Raw genomic sequence first — 27197 nt, 5'->3', positions numbered from 1 at the left:
GGCCCCCCGGCTCACCCGCCAGCCAGAGGCTGGAGGGCCTACAGCAGCGGTCCCCAATCTTTTTGGCACCAGGGACTACTTTTGCAGAAGACACTTTGACCACAGACCGGGTTGGGGGAGAGTTCAGACGGTAATGCAAGCAATGGGGAGCGGCAGATGAAGCTTCAATCACTCCCTTCTGCTCACCGCCTGCTGTGCGGCCCAGGGCATGGTAACCCCTGGCCAGGAGGACCCAGGGGAGAAGGCTGCGACCGGCCTCTTACCGCACTCTCTGCCGCGACAACCACCACTCAGCCGACCGATGGCCCAGCGGGGCCTCTAACCACCGCACTAGTGGTCTTGTGCTAAGTAATGGTCGTTCAGGTGTGTCTGCTAACAGCTGCGTGCCACCTTACTTCTATTACAATTCCTCCCTTTTCTGTGATACTCCTCAATATTGAGGAGAAAATGTGGGTATGTCTTGAGTAGAGTGGTTAATCATAAACTCAGTAGAGGAACGGGGTTTTAGGGGGACTTGGTTTCAACCTCCAATCCTGTTTCATCCTTCACAAATTAGCAAAGCTGTTCTTAAAAAGTGATGAGAGCTATGGAGAAGGGACAGTAATACACGGTAAGGAGAATTGAGGTGGGGGGTAGTTTTTGTTTTAAATAGGCGATCACAGTGGACCTCAGTGAGAAGGTGACATTTGCGCAAGGACCCAAAGGAGGTGAGGGAGGGAGCCTGGGGACAGCCAAGAGGAGGAGAGTCCAGGTAGAGGAAACCAGGGACGACGTGCGCAGGTTCTAAAGTAGAAAAGGAGGCCAGTGAGACCAGGGCAGGAGTGGACAGTGAACAGTAGAAGGTAAGGACAGAGGAGGACAGGAGGGGATAGATGGTATAGATTGCGTTGGTTCTCGGGATGGAATCTAATGCAATTTTAAGCTAAAGACTAAGGTGATCTCACTCAGCTTTTAAAAGGATCACCCCAGCTGCAGTACTAGGAACAGTCTCTGGGAAGCAACGGCGACCAGCCCGGAATCTGCTGCAGTAGTTTAAGCATCAGCTGGTGTTGACTGGGGCAATGGTGGGAGCAGAAAGGTGGTCAGAAACGGTCAGATTCCAGGTATATTTTGAAGGTAAAACCAAAAGAATTTCCTGACTGCTTGGATGCGAGCTGTCAGAGAAAGAAGCAAGGATGACTCCACGGTTCTGGGCCTGAGCAGCTAAAGATGGGGAAGCTCTGGATGAGGCAGGTTTGAAGGAAAAAAATTAAAAAGCATGTACTGGGAACTTTACTACTAAACTATATCTGCCAAAGTCACTTCACATAATTTTGGTAACATTCTTCCAAAGGCCAATTTGACTCTAAGGTAGGTTTCCTTCCAACATGTTCATTAGTTAGGGTACTTTGGGGAAATGAATTGGCCATGCAAAATGTAGAAATGTTTATTTAAAATTCTGATTCTTGGCCTTTTTATTCTTAGGACTGATGAACAGCTTATTTTCTTATAACTTCTTAATTATGCTTCTAATGACATTAGATTTAACCTGCCTGGAAAGGTCCTGCTGTTGGTCCAAAGTGAACCAACAGAAAAGAGCAGTGACACCAGTGACAGTCACTTATCCCTCAGGGATTCTTTACTTAAACAGAGCCACTGAGCTGGGAAAAGGCCCAATCAATGAATGCTGGGCTATGTTAATGAACTCCATCTCCTATAAAAATATCAGTGTTAGAGCAAAATTCATGAAGTGTCACAAAGAAGTGCCCAAATTCAAGGTCAATCTCTCTTGTGAGTTATTTCTCCTTAGAAGAAGGCTCTCTAAAGAGATGAAGGTAGAAGAGGTTAAATTCCTATCTGTAGATTTAAATAATACCTACTCTCATTTCACGATGTAAAATACAGATTTTTCTTTCTTGCACTTCTAAATTTATGTGTGGGTGTTGGGTTCTCTCTATTTATTCTGCACATCTGGCCACCGGACTTCTCCATGAGATCATTATCATTAATACGCGAGTTAGAAATACACATTAGGCTCAGCAGCTGTGCCCAAGGCCATTAGTTCCTCTCATTTGGCACAGGTGGCCAAAGAGATGATTCTGGCAGACGAGCCAAGTGCTAGCCACCTAATGAAGCTGCAGCCTCAAAACCAACTGATGGTAAATGCAGTTTTAAGTTATCCTCATGCACTTCCCTCCCCCTCCCTCTCTCCCCACTGCTCTCATCCTTGCCACAAAAAGCAGAAGAAAGAGTACACCCTAACTCTAATTTGCCAAAGCTCTAAACACACCATTTCATCTGATTCTCCAAGGAGGAAAAGGTAACTCAACAAAACAATTCCAGTTCTAAAATGGTCATTCTTTAGGTCAAAAGCCTTTTTTCTTCAACTCAAAAATAATCCTGCAAAAGGGATTAAGCTGGTTTGTACCTAACTCAGTATCAGAGAAACCATCACAATAGTGATAATAGTGATTAAACGAACATGGACAAGTATGAGTATAGTATCTGCCCTTCTTTCATATGCTCACACGCCTTAAAATGACTTCTCTTAAAACTATAAGTAGGCAATATCCTCACCATGCATAACTCTCTTAGATTGTAAAGTTCACTTATAATTTCATAAGCTGTTTAATGGCAAGGTTTCTTTTTCTCCTTATCTGTATGCTGGTGCATAAGAGTTGCATATCTGCTCAAAATGCCTGATATTCAAATGTTTTGATGCTTTAAGATCATGATAGTGAAGAAGGTCATGAAATTCCCCTCAGACATAAAAGACGCACATACATAGTCACACTCTGTTTCAGCCAGTTTCTGAGGACAGAATATTAAATTTAAAAGCCTATTAAAGACCTGCAAAACACCCTCCAAACCTTCCCTAAAATAAAGAGCAAACGACAATTCAAAATTACGATTTCTCTGCTCCCAGAGAAATCCTGCTATAAAGATCTATACTATTCTGCCACAGTTCACTACAGATAGACCTGTTAATCAATGACTCACAGGACTTTATCCACAGTAGAAACTATATTCTCCAGTTGGCTTATATAATGCCATGTAATCACCCTCAACACTCTAAATCTAAAAAGGTATAAAAAAGCATCTGATTTTATCTTGTGCAGAAATGTCTATTTTTTTTAATCAATCAAACTGCTTCAACGTTGGATAATACTGCAATGAGGGTATTTATAAAGATGCTCTCTGCAGTGATTCACCTGATTACTTGTACACAAATCTGAGTGGAAAATCCTAACTTCTGTTTCAGCAGTGAAGATGTTAATCACACATTACGACTCCTATCCAGAGCACTTAGTAAAGAATCGCCTGCAATGTTTAAACGTCCACTGAAGAGCCATAGAGTTGGGTGACCTCAGAACTTATTTACCTTGCTCTTTTCTGTTAAGTGTGAATGGCAAGAAAACTGAGGCCCAGATCCAGGTGGCACGGCGGGTTCCTGGGAGGTAGGAATAAGGAGCAGAGTGTGTGCAGGTCACTGTGCTCTTGACCTGCAGCTCGGGGATTAGACCCACCATCAGAATCACTCGGGAAGGGTGTTCTAATACTCAAGGGCTCAGTACCAATACAGATTCCAACACAATAAATATAGACTCCAGGCATCTATATTTTTAAAACAACTCCAGGTCCTTCTGAGGACCATCTCTTTACAGAGCCTGGTTGCAACCTCTGTAGAACAGTGATCACATATGATTTTCTAAAGCACGCCTTCAGAACAGCCAAACAAATCAATAATGGAGCTCTTTAGTATAAGCAAAGCTTTTAAAAAATAGATCTAATTTTGTTCTCATGATTCTCACTATTATCCCAGTTATAAAGGAGACTTGGCCACAGAGCTCCCGTGGCAGAGCTGGAACCTCAAGGACTCTGACTCCGAGGGCCCTTGTTCTCCAGATCCGCTTCATTGAGCATGGCCCCCAGGCTCACCTCACGTACAGAAATACAGCCAGTGAGGGATTTTCAGTTCTGCTCTGGGACCAAGCAACCACAGGTGGGAGCAGTCTTAAGAAAAGGCCTTATCAACACTGGCACTGCCCTCAGGAAGCCGGAAAGTTGGCCTGAGAGGGAAATGTGGCTGGTTACTGTGAGGATCCTGTTTCCTGGCTGAGGTACTGATGGACGCTGCGCCACCATATAGAAAAATCCTCTCCTGAAACTCAATCCGCTCCCATCCCTGAGGCCAACCATGAGGTCCCAGATAAGAAGAGAGGGAACTAAAAAAGTTCTTGAGTCAGTGATACCTGGGCTTCTTATTTTTTTTATTTATTTATTTTTTAACATCTTTATTGGAGTATAATTGCTTTACAATGGTGTGTTAGTTTCTGCTGTATAACAAAGTGAATCAGTTATACATATACATATATCCCCATACCTCCTCCCTCTTGCAACTCCCTCCCTCCCTCCCTATCCCACCCCTCTAGGTGGTCACAAAACACGGAGCTGATCTCCCTGTGCTATGGGGCTGCTTCCCATTAGCTACCTATTTTACATTTGGTAGTGTATATATGTCCATGCCACTCTCTCACTTCATCCCAGCTCACCCTTCCCCCTCCCTGTGTCCTCAAGTCCATTCTCTAAGTCTGCGTCTTTATTCCTGTCCTGCCCCTAGTGGGCTTCTTAAATATCTTGCTCTATGACTGGTTACTGTCCAACACACTTAATGGGCTCACTTAATGTTGAGATGCAAGAGGTCCTCTTTCATCCTTGCCTCTGGCTCTTCATCAATCAACACATGAATAAAGAAAAGGAACAGAATACCAATAGCTGCTGAGTGAGGCACTGCAAGTTTGCACATGAGCCAAGAATGACAGCAACAAAATTCTTAAGCAATCATAGGATATGGTTTTCCAAAAAGAGGTCAATATAGAGGAAGTAGAAGAACTCCAAGAATACAGTGCCCAAAAAGAAAAATACAGTAATCAAGGCACACATTGAGGAGGTCTGGGAAGTTCATGCCCCATTCGGACAAGGGGTAAAGTATGTCCTTATTTACAAAGGCAATACATAGCTAAACCACATAACTGACTCCTCCTGTCCCAATTCCACACTTATCAAACCCTGAGCCACAAAGAGACAAGGTGCTGGCCAATGAGCTCTGCCCACATCTGCAAACTGTTCAGCAGTTACGTACATCAAATATATCAATATTCCACTTTAAAGCAACTGAAAATATGTAGTGACAATAAATTAACTACAGACTTCTGGAGAGCAATATTGATAGAACAACATGAAACACAAATCAAAAGCTGACAACTTTGTGAAAGATAACAAGGTCAGAAAAGGAAATTTAACCATAAAACCCTACGGATGACACTAAGATTCACAAATTAGAGTTTCAGTAAGAAGTCAAGTTAAATACTGTGTAGAAAGGCCTTAGGGCTGTGCACGAGTTTCTCAAATGACATTTGATCAATTTGGAAGCCCTATCTTTAGATGATATTAAATACCTTCAAGAAATGATAAGTAGCTTTGACCCAAAGCTGAAGAAGATAAGCTGTGTCCAAATTAAATCAGATTGTAGGTAATTAATGTTTCCACAGAAGAAAAAACCAAAACCTTCATTCCATATTTCTTTAGGCTTTGAATTCTCAAAAAACCAATCAGTCATATCAGCTCAAAGACATCAGGCTGAGAAACACTGGTGAATCTTTGCAGCTGAAGGGTTATTGGATTATATCTATACTACTGCCTATCACAAAAACAGCACTTTAAAAAAAAGTCTCCTGGGCTTCTCTGGTGGCGCAGTGGTTGAGAGTCTGCCTGCCAATGCAGGGGACACGGGTTCGTGCCCCGGTCCGGGAAGATCCCACATGCCGCGGAGAGGCTGGGCCCGTGAGCCATGGCCGCTGAGCCTGAGCGTCCGGAGCCTGTGCTCCACAACGGGAGAGGCCACAACAGTGAAAAAGGCCCACGTACTGCCAAAAAAAAAAAAAGTCTCCTTTCAGGGAGTGTCAAACAGAATAGATGAGGAAGCAAGTCAAAGAGAGACTCTATCAAAATAAATCTCTTCCATTGGGATATCTACCTCAATTGTGAATCTAAATTTCCAAAATAATAACCACAGCTGTCACTTGGGAAGTGGTTGAGAATATGCTCATATTAAAAGACTTTTTTTCCTTAGTAATATGATTTTGTAACTTTGCTGTTGTGTGAATTAGATGCAAACACAAGATGTGGCACTGATGTCATCTTGGCTACCATATTTTTCATCCTGGAATTCAAACCTCACTATAATAAATATCTACTATATACTGAATCTTTTTTTTTTAAGTTTACTATATTCTCTTCTGGATTCGCAGAGAGTAAAGACATAGGTAAAGGATATTCTGTCTTTGACAAACGATCACAAATTTAACATAAGCAATTCCCTAAGCCTTTCTTATTTTAGGTATCTAAACTAATGTTACTTACCAACTACTAAACATATATCTGAATTATTATATTGCAACATATTTAAAGAAACACTGAAATAAATACATACATACATACCAGAGCACATTTAGCACAAGAAACAGTCTTTTCTGTAATGAAGTGCTTTGTAATTCGCTGTATGATAAAAACAGAACTTAGCATGGTATATAGGCTCCTAAAATTTACTGTTCAGACTACCTTCCTATAAATGTTCTTTGTTATCACTACTACTAGTAGGCTGCTAGTAGTTCCCATGGCTGTCTGGGTTACCCCAAGCCCAAGAGCTGGGGGGTAACCTTGAAAAAAGTCAGGACACACTAACCTCATCTGCACTCCTAGGTCATCAGAGAACCAAATGATATCAAAAAAGCAGAAAGATTACTCTGCCGCTTGTGAAGATAAGGACTTGCTTGGCAGGGGCGGGGGAGGGGACAGAGAGAGGTACAGAGAAAAAAAGAAAAAAATAGATTTAACTAGGAAGTATTCTCTTTCGGAAGACTTTAATCCTATCTGACTTGAAAGTGAATTTGAAGAGTTTTTTCTTTGAGCCTGGGGAGCTCTTGACCTTTTCATAAAATTTACATAATTCAGCATGAAGGGAAACCCCTAGTTGAATAGAAAGATGTTGGCAACTAGAACTTGATCTCAGAGAAAGGTTAGGAGGTCTGTACCCACCAGGTAATAGATGCTGCTTTTATTAATCCACAGGGGACACAAGAGGCAGCTCTGTGCTTTTTACAGATGGGGACCCCTGAAGAGATCCTATAATAGGGCCCCAGTGAGCTGCCTAGACAGGAGAAAACTGACCCTCCCTCCTTTTCCCTGTGGCTTCAGGAGTTGCAGAAAAGAGGGGGAAGGCTTGCCAGAGCCTCTGACAGACATTAACCCCAACATACACATTCCTCTCCCCAGGAGAGCCCACCTAAGCAGTCCACTGCTCACTCAAAGCTGCATTACACAAAGAGGCTAGCTCCTCGCTAAGGCTGGCAGACCAGATTAAGACATTTTACATGGGACATACAATTTAAGTGAATTCTATCCTCATGTTGAGGAAGGCAAAGGTAGGAGGGAAAGGGGAGGGAAAGGGAAGGAATTAGTGAGTACTGAGATTTTATTATGCACTGGGCATTGTGCTAGATGTTTACTATGCATATCTTATTTAGTCTGAGAATAGCCCTGTCATCAAGGTAATAGAATTCCCATTTTACAGATGAGGAAAATGAGACTGAGGGGAGATATGTTAGCTCGATCCCAGAGCCAGTACCAAGATCACACCGCCAAGAAGTGTCAGGTTTAGCATTCAAATCCAGGCTCCAAGGCTGTGCCACGCTACCGTGCACACAACGTGCAAGAACTGGAAGAACTAAAACTTATAAATAATAAGGCTTCTAAGGAATGATTTAAAAATGAGGCACCAGAACTTGTGTCATAAAAAATTGCAAAATGCCTCCTCCACTGCTCTTGGCATCTGTCCCATTAGCATTGACTGTGTTCCCACTGAAGCGATCAGCTTGGATGGGACTACTTATTCGAACAATATCCTGTATGCCAAACAGGCTGTGCTGGGGAGTAGGGGGATTATAGAAAAGTCCTGCTTCTAAGTAACTGGAACTAGCTCATCTGGCATGGAAAGTAGACTATATTATACCTCAAACAAACATGTAGGAGAAAGTCAAGAGTCTACGAAAACTGCCAAAGATTTTCCTTCTTCATTTAAAAATCATCTTATCAGTCAGTTAATTCCAACCTTGTAAAACTCTTTTAGACAAATTTACAGCTTTCAGTGCTTTCACCATATGTGGAATTAATCTGACTCCAAGTCAGGTTTGCAACTGTTATTTTTTTATACATAGTTCTTCTTAAAATCTCATCGAAATTTATAGCGCCGTATGTCTAAATCAAGTTAAATTAAATGCATTAGTGCACCACAATGTGCATATGAAACATGGCAAGAGCAAAAGAAGTATGAAGAAAGTTGAGTGCTTCTTCCACCTCTTAGGTAAAGATCTCAGCAAGAAGGGTGTGAGCATGAAGGACCCTATCAGAATCACAGAACCAGGGAAAAGATGAACAAAACGAATTTCATCTATTTATTCCCAATAAGTGGGAAAGCAAGATGTTCTGGGATCAATTCTCAAGTTCTACTCTCCAAACTGGAAGAAATTCTGAGATAATGGGAACCAGATATAGAAGGAAGGAAGGGGGGGAGTAAGGCACTGCCTGACACAGAGACAAAACCAGGTCTATCTCCACTGTCATCAAAAGCTCTGTTTAATAAGAAAGAAGGGCTCCTAACATCACGTGTTCATAATATTTTCCATTACTTGCCAAATATATCTGTGAAGAGCAAATCATCACATTGGCTTATGCTGTACTTGATGGGAATTAAAATCCCTCCAACTTCAAAGCGAACTCCTGTCATGCCAAATGTCCTCAGTGCTAGACTCTAGCTGGCTGTCATGTTTTCTATTTTATTTCATCCTGTTATCTTGTGCCCATGATTCTCACAGGCAGTTCTCCCACCCAGTCATTCCAAATCTAGTACTTGAATCCAAGTCTAACTTCCACTTACTTGTCACATTTTTTATTTCATATTTCCACCCAGGAAACTAAAAGTTGACCCAATCAGGATCAAGAGTAGAGGACATTTATCTGTTACTAAAGGCTTCTCTCTGGGTGTGAGTGTAGATTTCCAAACAGCTAACACACAGCATACATATCTCCTCACTTATCCCACAGATAAGAGACTTCATCAAAGGTGTATCTAACATTAAAATCTCTATCTGCAAGAGCCTCCCTAACCTCCAAGCCTGTGACCCTACGAAAAGAAAATGTTTACACTGATATGTTCTTTTCTCATCTAATTTTCACAATCTCTTTCCCATTGCTAAAAATCCAGGTATTTGTCCACTCTAATTGCATTCATGTAAAATATCCATACATGCTTTCTTTCCACAGAAAAGTGATAACACGAGAGGAAATTATGTGCCAGTTGTTAGATGTTAAGAATACAGACACGCCATAACAGTTAATGGGTATTTATTGTGTACCAGACTCTGTATAGAGAACTTAATACTTGGTTCATCCTTTGCCTTATGTTCAGTCTTTTAGAAGAATCAGCACTACACTCTCTGGATTCTCCTCTATGTCTACAACTGCCCTCTTGGTCTCCTCCACCAACTTGTCTTCCTCCACCCCCTCCCTACATCCCCAGTTCCTTCTTCTTGCTGCACTCCAATTGGAGATCATTCCCACAGCCTGTGTCATCCCTTCAGCTACAATGATGAACTCATCAATATAAGAGATCATGTACATTATCCTCTCAGCTCACAGTTCCAACTGACTGTCTGGCAGAACCTTCCATCTTTCGATCGAGGTCCAGCATTAATACTCCTCCTACACAGGATTTACCTGACCTCCACAGTCAGAATATTTTTTTAATTTTTTTCTTGTATCTGTGTTTCTGTGGGATTTTGTATCTCTGTCGTAGCATTTAACACACAACTGCCTCAAAATCACAATTATATACATGTCTATAACCTCCACTAGGTAACTGACAGAGAAGAGGGGGTATGAAGTGAGAAGAGCTGCTGAGGTTTAAAGTTTTCTTTCACTGGTCCAGTTTAACATCACGTAATCTTGGATTCTTCATCTGTCAAATGGAAATAACATGCTCACTTTATAGGGATGTTGTGAAGACAATATGGAAAGCAGTTTGCAGGTAGAAGGGGCTGGAAAAGTAGAAGCTGCCAGGAGCAATATGTTTGTTTGCTTTGAATCCTAAGGGCAGAGATGTTATCTCCACAACACCCAGCCAGGACTTTGTTATATTAGTACTGACTAACATCTTCATGCTCTTTTATTAGATGTGCGACACATTTCCAGGAATTGAAAACTGAAATTTACTTATTTATCACTAAAGCCTCCTTCCAGAGGATGATTTTAGAATAACAGAACTATTAGAAGCGACTGTCCAAGTGTTGGTTCTTTCTTTTTTAATGAGACCTATTTGGATCCACAAAAGGAATGATGTAAATAAAATAACACTCCTTTCTGACCACCAGCTCTGCTTCAGTGAAGTCTACTGACGTCTTTGTAGTTTAGTAGACATATGAGAAAGTGGCAGCCTCTCAAAAATATTTGCTTCATTACAAGATTACTTAAGGAGTAGAGTATTTTCTCTGCCAGGGTCCTGGAATCGAACGTCCCTTTGAGTTTCCAGTTACATTTTTGTTTCTATTCTGTGGTAGGTTTTAACTAATTACCTAAAGCCTTAATAGGAACTCTTCATTGAAAGGTTCAGGATGCTCCTTTTTTCTGACCAACTTTCTATTCTACCTCTTCCTGCAATGATAGGTACCCGACTGACTTTTCCTACACTTCTTAGTCCTATGCGCAGAACAAATTGTTACGAGCATGAAAAGTTTTAAACTATAAATGCTTTTGCTTCACCAGATTCAAAAATTCCGCTTTTGGAGCACTTCATGCTCTTTCATTTTCTCTGAGATGTGAGAAAGAGACCTAGGAACCCTCAGGAACAAACCTGGACCTGTTTATTGGATGTTGAGCATGTCTGTTAGAGATTTTAATATCAAAATCAGAAAACTCCCAATCACTCTCATAATGATGGATGTATTTGTTTACATCAGTATTGTTAGAGAAAAACAGTTTAGAATTGAATGAGACCTCACTAGTTATGGATTGCAAACTGGTAGGCCCCAGGCCACTCGTGGCCCAGATACATTTTTAATGTGGTCCTTACAGTTTTTTAAATTAAAGACACTTCAAATTTAAAAATCTGGAAGTTTCTTTTTTTCTTGAAAAAAAGAGAACCTTTTAAAGCCAGGGTGGCAACAACCAGCAACAGGCAAGTAGGAGCTGCCCCTTTACAGTGGTTTGCATGTTCCAGCCATAATCCACACCACCTCTCTCCCACGTGTTTCCCACTGGGGCTGCTCCAGTCCCTTACCTTGCCTGTCAGACCCCTGCACACACTGGACAAGCAGACACAGGATTTTTTAAAAGGCAAAGAGCCTGGATCCAAAAAGGGCTTTCCCATTCACTAGCTCTGTGACCTTGAGCAAGCTCTGAGTCTAGGTCCCTCAGCTTTAAACTGAAGATACTTCCTTAACCTCACAAAGTTGTTATGGGGATTAAAAAGAAGTGTACAGAAAGTACTTTGTAAACTGGAATATAAAATGTTTGTCATCTTATTCATTTCACAGCACCTGCCCACCGTAAGTAGCACAAATCCCCTCCACCTACCTCAGTTATGATCGCTTCCATTCTTCCTCCTATAATTACACTCTGTATGACACAGTTTAAAATCTAAATAAAAACAATTTGATATATTTCCTGGCCTCACTTAATAAAAGGTAGAAAAAAGAAACAAATATCAAAGGAAAACAAAATGAACTGTTGAATGCCAGTGGGTCTTTACTAGGCCATTTCTGTTTGTAATGAAGGTATGAAGTTAGTGCAGAGTGTAATTACTGGACTGCAGATCTCTCCAAGTGCTGTGTGATAAGTTCACCCATCAGGTGCCTGAGGCCTAAAGGTGAAACTGACAGCCCAGTTCCTAGGGGTTCCTGTGAGACAGACCTCCTCTTGGGCCTCAACAGTGCTCCAGTAAAGGATCCAATCTATCAGAAAAAAACCAACAGGTTCTAGAAAGCTGGGCTTCCTTCCTCTCTGCATTTTAATATAAGCTCTAAAAGCTTAGAATCTGGTGTATTAAGCTATGGCACACATTTTATATCTATATCTACCTACATATAGATATACATCAAAAATCAATAAGAGACTTGAAAGAAGACAGAATCTTCTCAGAAATGGGCAGAGGTGCAAAAAACTGCACTCAAAGAGTGATGCAGTGGATACAGAAATGTTAACAAAGACGTATGCTATGAAAGCTATCTCCTTACGTTAGGAATTCACATATGTATTCCTGTTCTGGTCATTTTACAACAGAAGATCATCCTTCTGTGGGGAACCATAATTAATTCATCTTCTGCTTTTAATGTTAAGACAATCACGCCTGAGTGAACTGCAAAATATACTGTGGAAAGAGAGGGGAAGAAGGGATTTTAATTGGAATCAGCGTTCTTTATAAGATCACCAAAATGGGAGTAATTTATGATTCAAGACTCAATCCGTTGAAAAATCCATCTGACGAATCCTTTTTAAAGCACTCCATACAGTGCAATTACCGCTTTTCTTGAAGTTGAATGAAACCGTCGCCTGAATACAGATTAACGAATGCCAAATTACCACAAGGTCCTCAGTGTGCATTTCACTTTTAAAAATCAAGATAAATAACAGCATCATTTAAGAAACCAGTTCTTTCAACAGACGCCCCAAGGCTGATGTTTAAGCAAGTCTCCTTGGCAACCAAGGAGCAAAGTACATCTTGGGCTACGAGGAAGGGGAGAAAAGGGGGAGCAACTCCAGGGCTGGGTAGAATAAGTAACCGGGAATAGTAATTGCTCCCGCTAGACGACGCTGCTAGAGGCTGCATGCCCCTGAAATTTCAACTCCGGTCTCGCCCCCACTGGCTCACCAGCAGCCTCCCACCCTCTCCCTCCGGTCTGCAGGCACCAACCGCGAACAGGTTACAAGGAGAGAGAGACTAGCTTACCCGAGGGGGTGAGCGGTCTCCGGGGTTACGTACCCGAGGCGGCAGCGCAGGCACCGGGCTTTCCCTGATGCACAATGGCCCTGCTTCGCCCGACGACGCGGAGGTTAAGAGAAACCGCAGTAGCTTCTCTCTGCCGGTTTGGGGATGCAGTTGTGAAGAGCGAGCGCGCTAGCGCGTGTGTGCGCGTGTGTATGTGTGTGTCCGTGAACGTGTGTGCGAGAGTGTGTGTATCAGTGAGCGTGTGTGTGTCTGCGCGCTCCCGGACTCTCCCGCAGGGAAACAGTGTCTCCTAGTAAATGAAAGCAGCTGCCAGCCCCGCGGGTGGCGCGTCCAGCTCGCTCTGCTCTAGGCAACAGCGTCAGCCAGGACACGCACCTCGCCGGAACCGCGCGGGCTCAGACAGCGAAGGGCTCCGCCCCCTCCCGCCTCCGGCGAGCCAGCGCGCACGCACACCCCGCCCCCTCCGCCGGCGAGCGCGCGCGTCCCACCCCCGCCCCCGCCGCCGGGGAGGCGCGCACGCCGGACACCCCCGTCCCGCTCCCGACGGCGCGCCAGCGCGCGCGCCCGCTCTCCCCGGAAGTCGGCCTCCTCCACGACGGTCCTCTTTTGCTCTCCGGCACTTGCGCTGCTGGCCGCTGGATCGCTTGCACCGCCTGCAGTCTCAGCTGCGGCTCCTCCTGTGACGACCGAGATCCTGGGACCCAGCCCGCCTGTTCCCAGAGTGCCTCCCAGGGCTGGAGAGCGACCTGCGGGAACAGACGCCGTGACCCCAACTTGGTGTGACGGCAGGCTCTGGCCCTCTGCTTCCCTCCCCCGACCCAAATAACTTGTAAAGTTCAAATTGCTTCTATTCCTAGTGGCCCCTTTACAGGACCGATGTCGTGGCCCTCCTTAGGATAGCATACTTTATGGTACTGTCGAAAACGGCTTTCTGGTAACCTTAAGAAATGACAAGGGATCTCCAGGGATGGATGACGGAAGCCCTGAATCTGAGGAATGAGGAAGAGTATTTGGTTGCAGCTAACTCAGCATCGAAACTGCAAACAGACAACAACCCCAGAATACCACCATTAAATTTCGGGGCCTGGCCCACTCGTGTCACTTGCGGGTCATTTCTGTCATTCCCGTGTAAAACATCCTTAGAAACGCAAACCTAAGCAAAGTGAATAATTTTGATAGGTGAAAATATTACATATTTCACTTTTGAATTGAAAACCTTGGTCCGATGTGGAGTTATGCAACCTGGTAAACATGAAATGAAACTCTAAATTGGAGTAAGCTGTGTTTTGTAGGAGTTCGGGGTTTAAAGTACTAGGAAGATGGAATTTCACAGAATGTCAAGTCCCTTCTCTTGCAGGTGTGTTCTTCCACAGTTGGGCTAGGAACAGTGCCCTGATCTATTTCAGGTGTCCCTAACATTCTCATTAGTCTCAAATCAGTAGTTCAGCATGTTTTCCACTTTCAGACCCACAAGTTTTCTGGCCCTGTCCCCCCATCACCCACTCCCTTGGGGCCCATCTGGCTTTCAGTGCTTCATTCCCATGGTCTTGGTATTTGGACTTTAGACCCTCGGTCCTACTTGTCTAGAAGTCTGGACACCAAGATAGGCACAGGGAAAAGAATGACAAACACCTGACTACAAACATTAAGTGCAGTGTCATTTTCTACAATTTTTCATAAGCAGTTTTATATTTTTTATTAGGTGTTGTTTTATACCAGAAGATCAAATGTCGAAGAATGTTTGAACCCAAAATACTGACAATGACTTGGTGTCAATAAATAAAACATTCCCTTAAGGTTCATAAAGTATTTGTCACTAAAGTGAATGTACTTAAAACTTTAAACCCCGTCTATAAGGATTAGATTATCTGTTTGTTTAGAATAAACAGAAGCTATTTATCAAAAACAAATAGAAAAGCAAAGAATATAACAGTATTTACACAGAAAAAAATATGCCACCAACTCACCAACTGTGTGACTATGGAAGGGTTTCTTACTGCCCAAGCTGGGTCTGTCTTGTTCATCATTGTATTCCTACAAGCTAGCACAATGCCTGTCACATATTAGGGGCTCAATAAATATTGCTGACACATAGATACTGAGGATTACATAAGAAAATATACATTAAATGTCTAGTAAAATGTCTAGTTCAGAGAGGCAATTTTTTCCCTGTATGACTCCTTAAGATTGATTTAAAGCATAGTTTTATTTTAATTAAGGAAGACTTGGGCTTCCCTGGTGGTGTAGTGGTTGAGAGTCTGCCTGCCGATACAAGGGACACGGGTTCGTGCCCCGGTCTGGGAAGATCCCACATGCCGCGGAGCGGCTAGGCCCGTGAGCCATGGCCGCTGAGCCTGCGCATCCGGAGACCGTGCTCTGCAACAGGAGAGGCCACAACAGTGAGAGGCCCGCGTACCGCAAAGAAAAATAACAAAAAAGAAAGCCTTTTATTTCTCTGAAATAAAAGACTCTGTATTTGTTAGATAGCCATAAAAATTCAACCCAAGCTGTTTTCCAATATACTGTTAGTAGAGGAGCAAGTAGATTTTAGGCACTATTTCTCTCTTGGGCACCATTGTATGTGGTCTCTTTGTTAAGAAAATAGTTTAAAACAATGCTTCACAAAAGCTATGCTTTGGAATACTAGTTATTTGTTCAACAAAAACAATTTTTTTTGAGCTCTTAGAATGTGTTGCACAGTTTGATCAGTGCAGGGCTTCAGTTGTCAATAAATAGACATTTTCCCTGTTTCAGTCTAGTGATATGAGAGATAAGCTTCAATTCCAGAACAAACACCTGTCATAGCTGCCTTGTCCCATATCAAATGAGGAGTTAAGCATCCTTCTTAATGCCAGTGTCATGGTTTTCTGTCACAAACCAGTAGTGACGTTAAGGAATCGCGGAGCCAAATTTCTAATTACTGAACTTCCAGAGAAAATGGATCATTATTAATTATGCCAAAACCAAAATTGTTTTTTTTGGCTGATATTCTCCAGTTTTCAAGTGGAAAATACAAAATACCTCTAGCTAACACCTCAATTTATTCAATTACCTGTAGGGTACATTTTGTAGCTAATTCATTCTGCTCATCAGGAGCTAGTGTCACTCAAAACTAGTAATGCCGGGCTTCCTTGGTGGCGCAGCAGTTGAGAGTCCGCCTGTCGATGCAGGGCCCCGGTCCGGGAAGACCCCACATGCCGCGGAGCGGCTGGGCCCGTGAGCCATAGCCGCTGAGCCTGCGCATCCGGAGCCTGTGCTCCGCAACGGGAGAGGCCACAACAGTGAGAGGCCCGCGTACCGAAAAAAAAAAAAAAAAAAAAACTAGTAATGCCATGGGAAGATCTTTTACCAGTAATATTTTTGATGTTTAGATTCTCTGTCACATTATCTGGTACCGAACACTGTTGTTGTTTATGTTGTTTTCCGTCTAATTCAGTCTAATCAAGTAGACACATAATGGATGCTTAGAAAATATTTACTGTACTGAATAGAAAATAGTCCTTACCCACAAGACAGAATGTTTTAATTCCTCTACTAATACGTACAAGCAAAATACAAAAGAGATTCTTAGTCTTTATTAGGGTAAGGCAACTTTTTAAATAAATTGAATTTTTTCATGTATCAGATTGGCAAAGTTGTAAAAAGATTATAATACCCAGCATTAGAATATGGGTAAATAAGAATTAATGAGAATACAAGTGGTTACAAACACTTTGGATGACAACTTGTCAGTATTTACACTTTTAAAAAAAATGCACATTCCTCTTTGTACAGCAATTCCACTTCTAGGGTTACTGTTGATTTGCAAACTGGCCCTCATACACAGAGGGCAAGGAGAGACCGAAGAAAGAGGCATTCCACTCCAGACTGGCAGGTGGGTGGTTTAATAAGCAAGGGAACTTACACAAGAGTAGATCTCTGCACCTGCCCTCCAGAATCTTCAAAGTTTATATAGAGGCCTTAACGGGGTTCAGCCACATATGTCATCCAGACAGTCTCATCAACACTTTATTCTCTCAAGACTATGTCCTTGGAACAGCAACCACTGTGGGAAAGGTCAGCAGAACATATATTCCAAGGATGAGGGAGGGGGTGAGGAGCCTTCAGTTGCCTGGGTCCATCTCAGGGGTCAACCAGTGGTCACATCCTCTCGATGACCTCCTCTAGCAGTTACCTCTAACAAAAAACAAAACCAAATCAAAAAATAGGCAGAAGTTCTAAATAGACATTTCTCCAAAGAAAACATACAGATGGCCAATAGGCACGTGGAAAGATGCTCAACATCACTAATCATTAGAGAAATGAAAATCAAAACTATAATGAGGTATCACCTCACTGGTCAGAATAGCCATCATCAAAAAATCTACAAACAATAAATGCTGGAGAGGGTGCGGAGAAAAGGGAACCCTCTTGCACTGTTGGTGGGAATGTAAATTGATACAGCCACTGTGGAGAACAGTATGGAGGTTCCTTAAAAAACTAAAAATAGAGCTACCATATGACCCAGCAATCCCACTACTGGGCATATACCCTGAGAAAACCATAATTCAAAAAGATACATGCACCCCAGTGTTCATTGCAGCACTATTTACAATAACCAGGACATGGAAACAACCTAAATGTTCCATCAACAGATGAATGGATAAAGAAGATGTGGCAAATATATATACAATGGAATATTACTCAGCCATAAAAAGGAACAAAATAATGCCATCTGCAGCAACATGGATAGACCTAGAGATAGTCATACTGAGTGAAGTAAGTCAAAGACAAATATCATATGATATCGCTTATATGTGGAATCTAAAAAAAAATGGTACAAATGAACTTATTTACAAAACAGAAATAGAGTCACAGATGTAGAAAACAAGCTTATGATTATCAAGGGCGAAGCCGGGGAGGGATAAATTGGGAGACTGGGATTGACATATACGCACTACTGTATATAAAATAGATAACTAGGGACTTCCCTGGCAGCCCAGTAGGTAAGACTCCATGCTCCCAATGCAGAGGGCCCGGGTTCGATCCCTGGTCAGAGAACTATATCCCGCATGCCTGCCGCAAATAAGAGTTTGCATGCCGAAACTAAGAGTTTGCATGCCGAAACTAAGAAGTCCGCATGCCACAACTAAAAGATGTTGCATGCCACAACAAAGATCCTGCATGCCACAACTAAGACCCAGCTCAGCCAGAATAAATAAATAAATAAATAAATATAAAATCTTTTCAAAAATGTATAACTAATAAGAGCCTACTGTATAGCACAAGGAACTCTACTCAGTACTCTGTAATGACCTATATGGGAAAAGAATCTAAAAAAGAGTAGATATATGTATATGTATAACTGATTCACTTTGCGGTACAGCAGAAACTAACACAACATTTGTCAATCAACTATACTCCAATAAAAATTAATTTTTAAAAAAGTGCAAAAAATTATGTAAAAGAATGTTCATGATAGCTTGGTCATATCCAAAAGAAAGAGGGAGAGGGAGAGGGAAAAAAGAGAGAAGGAGAGGGAGGGGGTGGGGTGGAGAGAACTAGAGTCCATCATTTGGGGACAAGTCAAATTATTAGGATACTAAGTGGCCACTAAAAAAAAAACTTACTAGATCTTTACACACTGATGTCAAAGATATATCACTAAGTGTAAAAAAGCAAGTTGAAGATCAATAGGAATAATATGATCTAGTTTGTGTAAAAGCAGAGGAAGAGAGGGAGGGAAGAAGGGAGATGTGTACGTAATAGAGTGTTTTTCCATTTTACTGGCTCGGGTGGAAAGGGGTGAATATCAAGCTGTCAGGGAATCCTGATATTAATCAGGCCACACTGGCCAACTACATAACTATACCTGCATATAAGCCTGGTATGGATAGAAGATTAAAAACAAACAAACATATATAAATTAACTGTATATTTCCAATACTTGGTGAACATATTTCTCCAAGATTTCTCCCTTTCAACTCTGTTTCCGTACTCTTTCCTGACCCTCTCCCTTTCTCTTATAGCCATAGTGACAAACCAGTCACCATATTTTGCTCAGAGTCTCCTGTATCAGTCACAGTTCTTTGGATTCTGTTATAAGTTGCAGACACTGATTCTGGATCACTTAAGCAAGAATGCACTTTATTGGAAGGATACTGGTGACTCAGCAAATAGAAGGACTGGCAGGGAAAATCCAAATAGCCAAGCTTTGAAAGACCAGAAACCCAAATAATGTCATTCCATCCAAGATTCAAATTCCCAGGAGAGACTAATTGGCCCAGTCCAGGTCCTAAGCCCATCACTATGTGGTTTGTGGTGGAGAGGCTGTGGTGGGGATGGGTTTGACCGTACGGAGTGGAATGGGAAAGAAGTAGTTCCCAAAAGGAAAGCAGTGAATTTCTCTTACCTCAACAAAAGGCAAGGGATGCTGTGCAAGCACAAACAATAACAGCTCATTACCGCCAACTTTTAAATGGAGACATGACTAAAGAATTTTATTTCCTTTTATTATTGCCTCTGCTGCCCTTTAACTGTTTCAAAACATATTTCAGGCAGAATCAGAATTATTATTTTTTTAAATATTTACCTGATTCCACTGCCCTTTCACACTATTTTATTTCCCTATTTCAACATGATTTGAGAGTTTTTAAAAATATTTATTTAGGGCTTCCCTGGTGGCACAGTGGTTGAGAGTCCGCCTGCTGATGCAGGGGACACGGGTTCGTGCCCGGGTCCAGGAAGATCCCACATGCTGCGGAGCGGCTGGGCCCGTGAGCCATGGCCGCTGAGCCTGCGCGTCCGGAGCCTGTGCTCCGCAACGGGAGAGGCCACAACAGTGAGAGGCCCGCGTACCGCAAAAAAATATATATTATTTATTTATTTATTTAGGCTGCGCTGGGTCTCAGCTACGGCACGCAGGATCTTCATTGCAGCACGTGGGATCTTTTAGTTGCAGCATGCAAACTCTTAGTTGCGGCATGCATGAAGGATCTAGTTCCACGACCAGGGACCAAACCCGGACCCCCGGCATTGGGAGCACAGAGTCTTACCCACTGGGTCACCAGGGAAGTCCCTCAGAATTATTTTGAAACAAATTAATGGAAGCTCTTTCCAATGATATAAATTCTTTTAAAAGTAATGAGTAACCTATTAAATGTAAGGATGACATCTCAGGGACCCTATTTAGAAAATTCTCTCTCTTATGTTTAGGCCACCTATCATGGAATTTAAATTGAACACTTGATGATACATCAGAATGTTGGTTTCTAATCTTAGAACTATCTGTGTGGGATCAATTTTCACAGAAAGTTCATCACTATCTTACAGTAGTATAATGTAGATGAATGTTCCTCATGCTTCTAAAATTCTAATCTCACAGCAGTAATGTATGAATTCAAGCATGCCATTAAGAAAAAAAAATTAACTTCATTCATTAAAATCATCTTTTTATTCAAACTTTGCTAATGTTTCCCAGGTCACATCAGCCTAAAGGTAAAATAGGTCGTGTAGCTGTCAAAAATAAAAATATTTTTCCAGCTTCAGCCTGTTGCCTAACAGAACAGCAGCTCCACTTCAAGTTGTCTCAGAAGTATTTTCCCCAGGATCTCTGACGACTCACCCGACACATCTTTGGTAGCAGAAGAGGCAGGCTTTTTGCTGCAGACGCAGTAAGTGCTGCCTCCACTCATGCCTTGGACCTCAGCTCTTGTCCTTTTACTTACTTTTTTTTTCTTAATACCTCCTTTCTTCCAGAACAAAGGCAATCTTGCCTCCCAGGGGCATAATGTCTGGAGACGGTATTGTTTTTCATGACTGGAAAAGGAGGGTGCTACTGGCATCTAGAGGGTAGATCTAGGGATGCTGCTAAACGTTCTGCAGTGCACAGGACAGCCCCACACACAACCAATATCTGGACCCAAATGCCATTAGTGCTGGGGCACAAAGACCCTTCTCTGGACTGAGACCTGAGCTCAGTGGCCTAAGGGACAATCTGAGGAACAAAGTTGTTCCATCCTCAAAAATCACCAGTCCTCTGGTATCTTTAAACTAAACATGCTCCTCTTTGCCTTCCCTTAGGATGATAGGACTCCTGCAACATTAAAGGTAGAATTGCTTCCTTTTTAGAGAATGTAATGATCATTTGGGGCACTGAACAAGATACAGTCCCTCTGTCATGGCTATTGTTTTCTGTTACCACACCTCTCTCTGGCCCCAAGCTTCTGCTGGTAACAGACCCCACTCCCTTGATATCAGGGGGTGGGACTGTAACTCAGGTGAGCCAGACAATAGGCCTTCCCCAGCAGGTTTTTCTTTTTAATTCAAGCTAAGGAAAGAGAATCTCTTTTCTGGTCTGAAGGTTATAAGGCAAGAGGCTCTGGGGGAACCATCTTGAGACAGTGAAGCTCTCCTGCAGAGAGGAAGGAAAGCAAGGAGAGAAGAGAAAGTGAGCGCTTTCATCCTAGGTCATCCCAAATCCAGCTCCATTCTCATACTTCCTACCATCTGATTTTATGTGCAATCAATTTTCGTCTGCTGTTTAAGCTAGGTTAATTTGGGTCTTCATCATTTCCAACACAAGAATCTTGGCTAATATACCTGTCTTCAAAATCCTTACAATTAAGTACAACAGTATTGGGCAGCTCATGAAAAGTGCTTACATAAAATACACACGGGGCTCCTGAAGTTCTGGTTATGTTTTTTTACTCTAAAAAGGGTTCAAGATTGTTCATTTCTTAACTATCCTTTGAGTTGTACGTTTATGTTTTATGGAAAAAGCAGTTCCTTTATGATGAGCACTTAAAAATAGCAACTTAAAGGAATTTAAGGGAAGAAATTTAAAGGAAGGAAAAAAAATGGTATTTGACCTAGGCCATTAATAATGGGTTTATTTAAATAAGAGTAGGGGAGGGGAAAAAAAAAAAAAAACTTTTCCTCTACTCACTTGTTATATGCCTGAGGCCCATGAATTAAACTTCCAAAAGACAGATTAAGAGGAGAGAAAGCACCCAAACTTTATTTGATGCTAATATTTTAACTTTATGCATGTGGAGGTCTTCATAGAAAAGAAGTGATGACACAAAGAATTGGTTATACCTGGGGGCTTATAAAACATTTTAACAAAGGGCAGTAAATTGTAGACAAGACAAAGGAAGGGGGTTTGGGTTTTAGGGGTGGTAAATTGTGGAAAGGTAAATATTGGGGGAAACCAATGGAATATAAAGGTCACTTTAGTAAGTGCAGACCCATCTCTGTGCTGATTTTCTGGCTCCAGTGATAAGCCTTATTCTTCTGGTATGGGAGAGGGGAGGGGAAACACCTTCACAAAGGGAAATTTGAGCAGATAGAGGGAAAAGAGCTCTTTCTGTGTTTGCTGCTTCTTAATTGCCTTCAGCAAGAAATAATCCTTAGGCCGAAGTGGCATATTTTGGGGTGGCATGTTCTGATCCCTTTCATAAGTAAACTGGAATCTTATATATTTTACACTTTTCAGATTACAGAGCACTCTTAATTCTCACTCTCACTACTCACAATTCTATGAGTATTCTCTATCCCATTTTTTTCTTCATGAATAAATATTCAGCAATTCATCTAATTCATCAAGAAATTAATTGAATTAATTGCAGAAATGGGGCTGAAATCCAGGTGTCCAGCTCACAAACTCAGTGTCCTTTCCATTAAGGCGCAGCTGCTTCTGAACAGGGGAAGGAATCACAAAGAAGAAGGGCTAGGCCACTCCCCCCACTGAGCTCCCAGGGCACCTGGCATGTACCCCATCATTCACTGTAATATGTTACTGAACTTTTGTGTGCATATTTCAATATCCTCCATTAGGCTGTAAGTTTTACCCTTTTGTTTTTGGTCTTATTTGTTCCCATGCCCAGGACAGGTGTTAGAAAAGTAATCAGTAAATATTTGTTAGATGATAAACAGATAGATGAATGCCTGGATGCGAGTTAAGAAGCAGCGAAATGCAAAACAGCTTTAGGTATCATTGTGATTGAACTATACACTTCAGTAGAGGAATATTGAGAAATACTTTCAGCAAAGTAGATTGGGGCAAAATTATGGGAGGTTGTGAATGCCAACCCAAGGTGTTAGTACTTTAGCCAAGAGGCACAGGTGATACTAATTCTTTTTTTTGTGTGTGGTACGCGGGCCTCTCACTGTTGTGGCCTCTCCCGTTGCGGAGCACAGGCTCCGGATGCGCAGGCTCAGCGGCCATGGCTCACGGGCCCAGCCGCTCCGCAGCATGTGGGATCTTCCCAGACCGCGGCACGAACCCGTGTCCCCTGCATCGGCAGGCGGACTCTCAACCACTGCGCCGCCAGGGAAGCCCCGATACTAATTCTTTCTCTTCAGGAGGACTGACCTTCCTAATGGGTTGGAGGAAGAGTTATTGTAATTGTCCAGGATTTAGGTGCTGGGGATGTGGCTGAGGGGACTGAGGAAATGGAAAGGGAAGAAACAATGTTGGGGCTATCACTAGTTAAATCCCCTTCTGCCTCATGAGCAGACTGGTGCCTGCTAAATGGGCAGTGGTGCACGGAGTTAGACAATCAGTCTATCAAGTCAGGTTTCAAATGCCAGCAAGATGGAGTACGACTAAGATGAAAGGGCCAAAGACAGAATCATAGTTAAGGTTGCAGAGCCAAGGATTTGGAGCCCACAGGATACGGAGTCAAAGTTAAGCAAGTCCTTAGCAAGTGCAGAGGGTCCTTGATAGTGTTTAATAGTGATACCCCTTTGCATTAGTTTCCTATTGCTGCCATAAGAAATTACCACAAATATAGCGTTGCGTTGCTTGATACTTATTATACTACAGTTCTGTAGGTTGGAAGTCCAATATGGGTCTCACTGGGCTGATATCAAGATGTCAGCAGGGCTGAGTTACTTCCTGGAGGAAGTAGGAGCAAATCTGTCTCCTGGCCTCTCTGCCAGCTTCTAGAGGCTGTCCACAGTGCTTCACTCGTGGGCCCTTCCTCTATCTTCAAAGCTAGGGACACTGGGCCAATTCCTGCTCATGCTGCCACCCCTCTGTTTCTCTTTCTTCTGCCTTTCTCTTCTACTTTTACGAACCCTTGAGATTACATTGGTCCCCATAGATAATCCAGGATAATCTCCCTATTCTAAAGTCAATTGATTACCAGCTTTAATTCCATCTGCCCTCTTAACTCCCCGTTGCCATGTAAGGTTACATATTCATAGATTGCACAGATTAGGACGTGGACACTGTGTGTCGGGAGGAGGGGGGTGGCTCATTATTCTGTCTGCCACACCTTCCCCCTGGGAGGGAAAGCATCAGGCCTGGCTTGCAGGATGACAGCCCTACTTGCTGAGGTGCACAAATGCCAAGAGAAAGCCTAGAGATCACCTGAGCCAGGCCAGTCTCAGAAATCACCACGTTCTCTCAGATTTTTTTTCCCAGTCACGATGAATATTTATTCATGGAAATAGAGTTCACATAGTCCCTCTACCCACGCATCCAGACTGGTGTACTGGAGCCAGCTTGTAAGGCTTGCAAAAAGTTTTTACTACATTTTCAAGAATTTTGCAACATCAGGTTGACATCAACTAAGGTAGGACTGCTTACACCATGGCAATGAACAAACACTACAAATTAGCACCTTTCCCCTGGGAGATGTAGGTATTACACATTTGCCATGCCCCTGAGTTTGTATGAATTTACAAGTGAGCACCATCAACGGGCAGGCTGGGACCCACATCATTTCAAAGGTAGTGGCTATAGCTACTGCAATTAGTCTGGGTCTCCCAGACAAATGCCAAAATCAAATAAATTACAATCTTGTCTAATTAGCTTCTGCTCTCCAGTAGGACATACAGGATTCAGTTTATTAGTTGCTAGGGTGTTGCCAAGGCTAATTGGAGTCATGATGTACCTAAGCTGGGTGGGCACACCAGGAAGGCCATACTTTGTTAGTAATACTTCCTGATCTTAGCAAGGTTATAGATACCCACAAATCCACCCTTGATGAGGGCTCAAGCACTTCAAATCTGGTCCAGGAAGTGGAGAATTAGCAGAACGGATAGCAATACCACATTGGAATCATGTTTCATCCATATTCTTTTAGTCAACCAAAAATTTGGGGCTTGTACTAGGAATACAGAACACCACAGTAAAAGTGACAGTTATGGTTCCTGCCAAGGCTCACAGGCTACCTTGAAGGAGATTGTGTGTGTGTGTGTAGGCGGTGGGGAGAGGAGAAAACAGACAAATGAACGGGCAATTACAATGCAGGGTGACTGGTTCCTGGAAGTATTTATGAGGGTCATCTTACTGAGATTGCCCAGGTCTGGATGGAGTGACATACAAACTGAATCCAACAAGTAGTAGTAGTAGTAGTAGTAGCAGTAACTAACATTTACTGAGTGCCTTCCATGCTTCAGTCTAAGTCCTAAGGTCTTAAACTCATTTACTTCACTTAGGTCTTCTGACACCCATGAAGTAGGTATAATTATTATCCCCATTTTACAAATGAGGAAACTGAAGCACAGCTAACTTAAATAAAGTTGCCCAAGGTCTTATAGTGAGAGTAGAACTGGGAGAGTAGGAGTTAGACATTTTAAAGGATGTTGGAGAGAAGACTATTCCAGTAAAGGGAATAGCATATGGAAAGTCATGATGGGTTCCAGGAAAAGAAAACAAGCTGTTTGATTAAAGATTCAAGCGGAGGGTGATGAACTATGAAAGCTACAGAGAAAAGCACAGACTGGATCATAAAGGACCTGGTAAGCAGTATTTATTTGTTTGATCGTTAATCCAGGTCATGAACAAGTTGGCTTATTGTAAAAGGATCACCGTAGTATAAGTACAGAAGCAGAGGGAGAAAAGCCAGTAAGGAACATGTAATCCAGGAAAGAGATGAGAGGGGATGAATGTGCATGATGAAGGGGGTGCAGAAGGGGTAAGTGTTGAAGATACTCCCCATGTCTGCCTTGGACCACTGGAGAAGTAGTGATGTCCATCACTGTGATGGACAACACAGATGGAAGAGCAGGTTTATGGGGGAAGATAACAAGTTCAGGTTCAGAACACTAAATCTGAAAGGCCTATAGGACACCTGGGAGGAAGTGTCCAGGAAGCAGGTGGATCAATGAGTTTGGTGCTAAATAATATTGTATAGGTATAACACTGTGGGAAGGTGTTAGAAAAAGTTGATATCATCTCTCAGAATATGGGAGTAACAGTGGTGTGGAAAAGACTTTGATCGATGGTCATTTGTGAGTGCAGTGTTGGTGGGTCCGCCTGCCCCTCTTGCCAGCTGAACCGTGAGTGCTGGAAACTGGACATTGTCATTCTATATGGTGTAGACATAGCTTCTCTATCACCTATTTTTTCCTGGTGTCAAAAGACTCAGTATGGAAGTCTATAGCAGAGGCTCCACATCCCTCTGCCCTGGCTTAAAGAGAAGGGGGGCTGGCCTGACAGCTGAGTTTCTCAAAGTTAAAGGCTTTCCCAAGCTGCACAGAGCATCAGAGACAGAGTGTTCAGAGGTGAGAGTTAAGTGGGAATCTAAAATCAGTGAATCATGGAAAGTGCCCCTTGGAATCACAAATCAAAGAGCAGAGGCAGTTATCAAAAGCTAGGAATGGAGGTCAGGCGTTTGAAAGTCTCGCTGCAGAGAACAGGAAGCAATGGCTCCAATGAGGAAGTGGCAGGAACCTTCGGCTGAATACTGGAGAGTAGTGCTCTTCTTGGTGGAGAATGATTCTGCTTCTTTCCAGCAGTGAATTATGGGGGATGAAAAGGGGAAGATGCCAACAGACTTAACATATCACTGAATTGCTTGTATCAGAGGTGCATACAAGAAAAACAAGAGCCACAGGGAAACAATAGACCAGCTTTCCTAACATTTGATCAAGTGCCCAGGAAACATCAATAAGGGGGCAAAGCATGAGGTTGAGCATAGGGCTCATATTTAAGGCTAAAGGGGGGCATCCTATGTCTTCTCCCCTGAGTCTGCCCATTTGACTCCCAAGCCCTAAGTGTAAGATGGCACCATTATCTGAGAGAAAGCCCAGGCTGAAACACACTCACCTGGGCCAGGGGTCAGTACTGGCAGGAGAGGCCCTGATAAACACCACCCCTCCCCCATCCCCAGTGCAGTGTGACTGGGAGGCATGAGGCTCAGGCCCCAAAGCCGTGGTGACTGTC

General features: G+C 42.7%; 1 protein-coding gene across 7 annotated transcripts in view; it reads right to left on the bottom strand.

Annotated features, from left to right (window-relative positions):
* KLHL32 (kelch like family member 32) overlaps positions 1 to 13450 on the bottom strand; it is a 230157-nt gene extending 216707 nt beyond the window's left edge. For 6 of the 7 annotated variants that reach the window (XM_060283356.1, XM_060283354.1, XM_060283359.1 and 3 more), the window contains exon 1: positions 13073 to 13450. The gene's annotated coding sequence lies outside the window, so the exon portion shown is untranslated. Of the gene's footprint in view, positions 1 to 13039 lie in introns of all 7 variants that reach the window. The other variant, XM_060283355.1, reaches the window with a different exon arrangement.
* Positions 13451 to 27197: the final 13747 nt, after the last annotated feature.

This window comes from Globicephala melas, chromosome 14 (assembly GCF_963455315.2).
Source record: "Globicephala melas chromosome 14, mGloMel1.2, whole genome shotgun sequence".
NCBI lineage: Eukaryota > Metazoa > Chordata > Mammalia > Artiodactyla > Delphinidae > Globicephala > Globicephala melas.
The sequence above is the reverse complement of the archived record's forward strand: the minus strand, read 5'-3'. Positions and strand labels throughout refer to the sequence as shown.